The 8,259-nt window shown below is 43.1% G+C and overlaps 1 pseudogene; it reads right to left on the bottom strand.

The window, feature by feature from the left end:
* Window positions 1-2,187: 2,187 nt before the first annotated feature.
* On the bottom strand, window positions 2,188-3,933 carry LOC136172979 (F-box/WD repeat-containing protein 9 pseudogene; annotated as a pseudogene).
* Window positions 3,934-8,259: the final 4,326 nt, after the last annotated feature.

Here is an 8,259-nt window from a genome sequence, read left to right as displayed (position 1 = left end):
GAGGACCAGTTTGTTTATTTTTATTTTCGCTAGTCCGGGAGACAGATCCAAAAAGATCTTGCTGTGATTCATGTCAGGGTGATCTGCTTCTGTTTCCGTCTTAAGAGTTTTACAGCCTCCAGTCTTATATTCAGGTCCTTTAATCCATTTAAGTTTATTCTTGTGTATGGTGTTAGGGAATGTTCTGATGTCATTCTTTTACAAGTAGCTGTCCAGTTTTCCCAGCACCACTCATTGAAGAGATTGTCTTTCCTCCATTGTGTTTTCTGGCCTCCTTTGTTGTAGATTACGGACCATAGGTCTGTGGGTTTATTTCAGGCTTTCTATCCTGTTCTATTGATCTATAAGTCTGTCCTTGTGCCAGTACGATACTTTCTTTGTTACCACAGGTTTGTAACATAGTTTAAAGTCAGGGAGCCAGATTAGCTGTTTTTTCTTCTCAAGATTGCTTTCAGGATCTTCTGTGTTTCAATACAAATTTTGGTTTTTTTGTTCTAGATCTAAAAAATAATGCTGTTGGTAATTTGATAAGGTCTGCATTGAATCTGCAGATTGCTTTGGGTAGTATAGACATTTTGACAATATTTATTCTTCCAATCCAAGAACATGGTATCTCATTCCATCTGTCTGTGTCATCTTCAGTTTCTTTCATCAGCATCTTACCGCTTTCAGAGTACAGGTCTTTTGCCTCCTTACATTGGATTATTCCTAGGTATATTATTCTTTTTGATGTGATGGTAAATGGGATTGTTTCCTTAATTTCTCTTTCTGACCTTTCATTGTTAGTATATAGAAATGCAACATATTTCTGTGTATGAGTTTTGTGTCCTGCAACGACACTAAATATATTAATAAGGTCTAGTAGTTTTCTGGTAGCATCTTTACATCCATCTTTCAGTGGATAGCATAAACAGTGACAGTTTTACTTCTTTTCCAATTTGTGTTCCTTTTATTTCTTTTTCTTCTCAGATTGCTGTGGCTCAGCCATCCGAAACTATGTTGAATAATAGTGGTTAGAGTGAACATCTTTGTCTTATTCCTGATCTTAGAGGAAATGCTTTCGACTTTTCACTATTGAGTATGATATTAGCTATGGGTTTGTCATGCACGGCTTTTGTTATGTTGAGGTATGTCCCCTTTGTGCCAACTCCCTGAAGAGTTTTTATCATAAATGAATGTGTGCTGAATTTTTGTCAAAAGCTTTTTCTACATCTATTGAGATGATTATATGGTTTTTATTCTTCAATATGTGAATATGGTGTATCACACTGATTCATTTGCATATATTCAAAAATCCTTGCATCCCTGGGATTAATCTCACTTGATCATGGTATGTAAGATCCTTTTAATGTATTGTTGGATTTGGTTTGCTAGTATTTTGAGAATTTTTATGTCTATGTTCATCAGTGATATTGGCCCATAATTCTATTTTTTGTGTGTCTTTGTCTGGTTTTGGTATCAGTATGATAGAGTGGGTTTGGGAGTGTTCCTTCCTCTTCATTTTTTTTGGAATAGTTTCTGAAGGATAGGTATTAACTCATCTCTAGATGTTTGATAGGCTTCACCTGTAAAGCCATCTGGTCTTGGACTTTTGCTTGCTGGGAACTTTTCAATCACAGTGTCAATTTCAGTACGTGTGATTGGTTTGTCCATATTTTCTGTTTCTTCCTGGTTAAGTCTTGAATGACTGTACCTTTCTACAAATGTGTCTGTTTCTTCCAGTTAGTCCATTTATTGGCATATAGTTGCTTATAATAGTCTTTGTGATCCTTTGCATTTTGTAACGTCTGTTGTAACTTCTCTGTTTTCATTTCTAACCTATTTATCTGAGCCCTCTCCCTTTTTTCCTTGATGAGTCTGGCTGAAGGTTTATCAATTTTGTTTATCCTTTCAAAGAACCTGTTTTTAGTTTCACTGACCTTTCCCATTGTTTCCTTAGTCTCTATTTCATTGATTTCTGCTCTGATGTTTATGATTTTTTTCCTTCTAACTTTGGGTTTTGTTTGTTCTTCTTTCTCTAGTTGCATTAGGTGTAAGGTTAGATTGTTTACTTGAGATTTTTCTTATTTTCTGAGATAAGTTCGTTTTGCTTTTTAAATGTAAAAGTTTGTATTGCCTTTTTTTTTTTTTTTTTTCCCACCAGTACAGTAGGTTTATTTCTCCTTTGCTCTCAAGGAAGAACCAGCATCCAAATCATAACAAAAACAGGGCCCAAGGGTGGGGAGCAGCCCCCTTGGGTGGGCCGGAACACAAAGTTCACCTCCCCTGGCGTGGGGCCCAGCCCAGGGATCCCACATGGCCGTGGCCAGGACCCCTTGTGCCCTAAGCCTGTGGGGCAGGGCAGAGGCAGCACCAGCATGGGGGGAGGTCCCCGCCCCCGAGAACACAGGTTATGGCCCCGCCTGCCGGCAGGCAGACCCACATCCACATCCACCTGCTCAGGCCTGCAGCCTCCAGACCTCCAGCGACAGGCCCCCGGAGGCGGCCACCACCAAGTTGCCCTCAGCACAGATCCCATTCAGCACGTTGTGGTGGCTTCGAGTGCAGATGGTCCTTGGCGGGTCTGTGGGCACGTGTACCCGGATGGTCTTGTCGGTGGACGTGGTGTACAAGGCCCCTAGGGAGTGCTTGATCCCCGTGATCTGAGACCTGTGGCCCACGTCAAGGACCGGACAAGCTGGAAGCAGCCACTGCGGTTGGCAAAGACGTGCAGGAGGCCCTGGTTATCGCCGGCCCAGAGCTGAGGTTCCTGGTGGGACATGCGGAGCAGGTAGGAGTCCAGCTGCAGCCGCTGCAGGACACTGTTGGCCCGGCGGTGGAACACCACGAGCGTGTGGCCCTCGCTGCCTGAGATGATGTGCCGGCCGTCTGCCAGCAGTGCCAGCACGGCGCTGGAGTGCAGCCGCCGGCTCTTCAGCAGGCTGGGCCAACTCTGGGATCGTAGACGGTCACCTTCTTATCTCAGGTGCCGGTCACCAGGATATCTGGCCGGTAGGACAGGCACAGAACAGCTGCCTTGGCCTTTATCTCGCCAAACTGCTGTCCGTCAGCTGCCATGTCCCAGAGCTTCGCTGTGCTGTCCCAGGAACCGGAGCACACTCGGTGGTCCAGCGCTGCCAGTGACCACACCCAGCCCTTGTGAGTGCTGTTCTGGGTCCCCAGGGTCCTGACCAGAACCTGGCTGGGCTCCACCCCCAGCTGCTGCAGGTCCCGCAGGTTGACACTGCGATCTCGGGAGCCCGACAGGCGGAGTGTCCCACCCTGAAGCAGCAGCACTGAGTCAATGGAAGCAACGTGCCCATCGGCCAGGCAGAAGTGTTCAGCCCTGCGCCCGTCCTCTGCCCAGCGTGACAGGTGCTGTTCCAACTCAATGCAGGCCTTCGGCCAGTCAAAGCCCTCCTCTTCCACCACTGGGTAGGGCGCGCGTACGCGGCGCTGCGCGCGTAGCCTCCAGGTGACATGGTCACGCACGAGGCCGCACAGCGCGTGGCAAACGCGTGGCAGGACACGGAGCACGAGGCGCGCGTCGCGGTAGGCGCAGATCTCGAGCAGCAGCTCCGGGGGTAGGCTCAGCAGGCCCGGAACCGCCACAGTCGGGCCCTTGGACGCGGCCCACGGTTCCAGAGCGCCGAGGGACACCGCGGGCGCGGGCAAAGGAGCGGCGCGCGGGGGTGCCAGTCCGAGTTTCGGAGGACTGAGCACGCGGGCCACGTGAGCCTCGGCCTGCGCGTCGGGGTCAGGCTGCAGCTCCGGGTCCGAGTCATCGTCCCAGGCGTGGGGATCGTCGCGGGGGTCGCAGCTCCATGGCGACCGGGTGGGCGCGGCTGGCCCTGCTCTGTCAGCCGCAGAGCCCGCGTCCTGTCTCCTAGGCCTGTATTGCTTTTTAAATGTAAAATGTAAATGCTTTTTAGAACTGCTTTTGCTGCATCTCATAGATTTTAGATCATTGTGTTTTCATTTTCATTTGTCTCTAGGTATTTTTTTATTTTCTCTTTGATATCTTCAGTGATCCATTGGTTGGTTGTTAGCGTATTATTTGGCCTCCAGATGTTTGTGGGGTTTGCAGGGTTTTTTTGGTAGTTGACTTCTAATATCATAGTGTTGTGGTTAGAAAAGATGTTTGATATGATTTCAGTTGTCTTAAAGTTACTGAGGCTTGTTTGTGGCCCAGCATGGATCTATCATGGAGAATGTTCCATGTCTACTTGAAAAGAAAGTGTAGTTTGCTTTTGGATGGAGTGCTCTGTAAGAATAAATTAAAACCTTCCGCTGCCGTCACATTGCTCTTACGATATATCCCGAAACTACCATTCTGCCTCCTCTCACACTGTCACTTCCCTCATCAGTCATTACTCTCCAGCCGCATTGGTTTCTGTACTGCTTCTCCAATAGCAGCATGTCTTGTCTGGGGGTACATTGTAAGAAATATCCCTCAAAGTCTCAGTAATGTATCTAGTACAAGGATATTGTTAAATGCAAGAATTTTAGGGACCAATAAATAACCTTCTTCTTCAAATCCAAAGTCTGACCAATTGCAAGAGAATCAGAGACACCTGATGGAAGAAGGTCACTATTTCGGCTCCTTGTTGAGAAGGCTGATGGAGGAGGGTCTGTCTTTGTGGCAAAATGGACTCCTTGAATCTTCACCCATGATTGAGAGGGATTTACCAGCGGAGTCACAGGCAAAGGTAAACAGTAGCAATTTACCCCCACCTCTCTGAGGCTGGGCTGCACCCTGAAATTTGCCCTTTAGCTGCAGAGTATTCAGACTCCCAGAAGACAGGTTGGTTTCAAGAATTTTAAGTGAAGAAGGAGCTAAGCTATACATCCTCTTTCTCTCAAACTTCCCAATCAGCTGTATCATTCCTCCCTATGTAGAGAGGGGGGTGAAAGAGAAGCTTCTAGTGTAGGTCTGTGACCTTCCTTCCTGAAGAGGGGAGTGGACGTTCCTTTCTCCCATGGAAACATGGAAGAAGGGAGGGAGAATCCCCTCCCACTGAATACAGTACCCTGCTCACGAGGTTCACACAGTCTTCTTTTCAGAGACTAAAAAGCGAAAAATGTCTCTTAGATTTCATGCTGAAAATAGCTGTCTAATAACTAGTATGTTCTGAAAGTTTTTTAGACAATGTGGATTTTGTTGCAGATTAGCTGTCAGAAATCAGGACTGTTGAGCATCTTTTCTTGTGCCAAATCAATGGCCCACTTCCAATAAATCAAACAGGACTGGGTAGGTATGCTGGGTACTAACCATGGCCCAGAATCTATTTTTTCCTACCTTAATTTCCACTTCACCTGACACTCACATACATTTTTAACAGAATCTTATTCTTATAGTAGTATATGTATCTTTCTGTGTACCTAAAATTATAGGTACTTATATTTATATAAAATTTGTAGGAACAAAGCTTGGTTATAAGGAATATCCTTTAAATTATCACCATAATTATGATTTTACTGGATGCATAATACTCATTTGACTAGGTTCCTAAACAATTTCTGTATTATTTATTTCTTAGGCTGTTTCCGCTGTTTCACTGTTATGTATAAAACTGCAGTCTTCTTTATGCAGATAGCTTTTTTTTCTCTTCAGCATTATTTCCCTAAGAAGAGTTCCTATATATTAAGACAACTGGGGTCAAGGGATATAAACAGTGCTCCAACTTTTATATATTTTTCTGCATTACTATCATAAAGAGTTGTGACAATTATTACTTCCCATAATGGATTGTTTTAGCAGTTTCAACAAAACCTTTCCAGCCTTGGGTATAAATGTCAAAATTTTAAACTATTTTAATAAGTGTAAAATGGCACTTTTTCGTTGGGTAGGAAGATCATTACTCCAAAATTTTGCCCATTAATTATATCTCCAGTCAGGTCATTACCTCTTGTTATCTGAGTTCATTACCTAACATAGTGTGCTGGTCAGGGTTCTCAAAAGAAGCTGAACCAAGAGAATATTTGTCTGTTCGTTACTTATTAATTTATTGTGAGGAATTGGCTCATGCAGTCAAAGAGACTGACAAGTCCCAAGATCTGCAGTTGGCAAGTTGGAGGCCCTGGAGAGTCAATGGTGTGGTTCCCGTCCCAAGATTGGTAGACTTGAGATGCAGGAAGAGCCAGTGTTTCAGTTCAAGCCCAAAGGCAGAAAAAATCTGATGTTCCAGCTTGAAGGCAGTCAGGCAGGAGGAATTCCCTCTTACTTGTGGGAGGATCAGTCTTCTGTCCCTACTTAGATTTTCAGCTGAAAGGATGGGGCTCACCCCCATTTGGGAGAGGGGTCTGCTTTACTCAGTCTATCAACTCAATTGTCAGTCTCATCCATCAAGAACCCTACTAACACCCAGAATAACGTTTAGTCAAACATCTGGTCACTGCATGATCTGGTCACGTTGGTACATAAAGTTAACTTTGACATAGATACTATACTCCTGCCTCTTACACTTGCTAAAGAAGAGAGTGTTTTTAATGAAATCTATTAATTTTTCTCTTTTAATAGTTCTTTTATGTCATAATATATTAAGATTTAATTCCTTATAAGAATTGACATTTAATCAATCATGTTTTGGCAGGTTTAAATTGCACACACATTGTATGGCTATTTATATATGCATACATACATATATATATATAGATTTATACACATTCTTAACTTGTGTCTTAGTGGTAAAAAAGTCTTCCTGCCAATGTAGGTGACCTGGGTTCAATCCCTGTGTCAGGAAGATCCCCTGGAGAAGGAAGTGGCAACCCCCTGCAGTCTTCTTGCCTGGAAAATCTCATGGACAGAGGAGGCTGGTGGGCCACAGTCCATAGGGTCACAAAAGAGTTAGACACAAATTAGTGACTGAAACAAAAAGAGCAACAATAGCATATGACTTCTTATCTATGAATCTTGTTGGTAGCAGAAACAAATACATTGGAATTAAGTATTTTCTGGATTCTCTTTAGAGAAATGAGAAAGGGCAAGGCAGGAGATAGAAGGATAGGAATGTCCCAAAAGTCTTTTGTAAAAAAACTGGCTCAGCAGTTATCACATCAAACCATTAGTGTTTAGGGTAGAGAATTTACCCATTTAGTGGGTTTTATGTGCATACAAGTGACAGAATACCTTTTCCTGTGACCTATCAGCAGTTTCTGTTTGTGTGTGAACTCTTGATTAACAGTTTTAAATAATAATTCATACTTGGGAGGAGTTAACATGGCCATGCCATCAGCCTTCACTCACTCACTCACTCACTCAAAACTAATACTTTTTATACTAGGTGATTAAGAAAACATTGACTATGTATGTTTTATATATGTATTTCTACAGAGATAAAAAAGCTATTAGTGAATTGGTAGTTTTTTATACTTATTTGAAGATCTTTATTAAAGAAAAATATCACTGACTTGTTGAATCTAATTTGGAATTGAATGCTGTCCATTAACGTTCCTTCAGAATTCATGTTATCCTTGGGACAGTAAAGCAGAACTGAAGAAAGGGGTTATGAATTAAACGTCTGGGCCCTCGATAGCTCTCACTTTCTACTCTGTACAGTTTCAGTATGTACAGTTCATTTATTATGATGAAGCTTAACTTGCTGAATCTGGGACACATGGCTATAACATTAATAGCCATATCAGTCTTTTTATGTCATGAAGATCTCACAGGAGAATAATTTATGTGACTTCTCTCACTCATATTGAAATATATCAAGATTCTTCAATCTATTACAAAATATTTATCGAATGCCTTTAGCTGTACTCAGAATTGGTTTCAAAGAGTCTGAGTAAGGTGAAGTTTAGTATCATTCCTGATCACCACCCACCCACCCCCCATTACCGGAATTGGCAGTCTTCACTGGGGCTCACATTCTAAAACTGAGGACGTAGCCATCCAGACCCACTAGACTCCAAACTGGGCTGGGAATGTAATCCTCAACTGGGCAACCATGCGCAGCTACAACTCTAAAATTGTGTAAGAACTGGGAAACAGATCTTGTGGTCAACTGGCAGCTTCAGTGAGATCACCTAACGAAGCCAGACTTCATTTACAAAAACAGGCAGTGGGATAGCTTTGGCTCATTGACCATAATTTACTGACCACTATGGAGGTAGACTGTGGTAAGTTAAAGATCTATACCATAAACCCTAAAGCTACCACTGAAAAAAACAGTTATAGCTAATAAATAAATAAAAAAGGCAAATATAATTATAAAAAATTCAGCTAATCCTAGATAAGACAGAAGAGGAAGTAACAAAGAAAACAGGAAAATGGGA

The sequence above is a fragment of the Muntiacus reevesi genome, chromosome 8 (assembly GCF_963930625.1).
Source record: "Muntiacus reevesi chromosome 8, mMunRee1.1, whole genome shotgun sequence".
Taxonomy (NCBI): domain Eukaryota; kingdom Metazoa; phylum Chordata; class Mammalia; order Artiodactyla; family Cervidae; genus Muntiacus; species Muntiacus reevesi.
The sequence above is the reverse complement of the archived record's forward strand: the minus strand, read 5'-3'. Positions and strand labels throughout refer to the sequence as shown.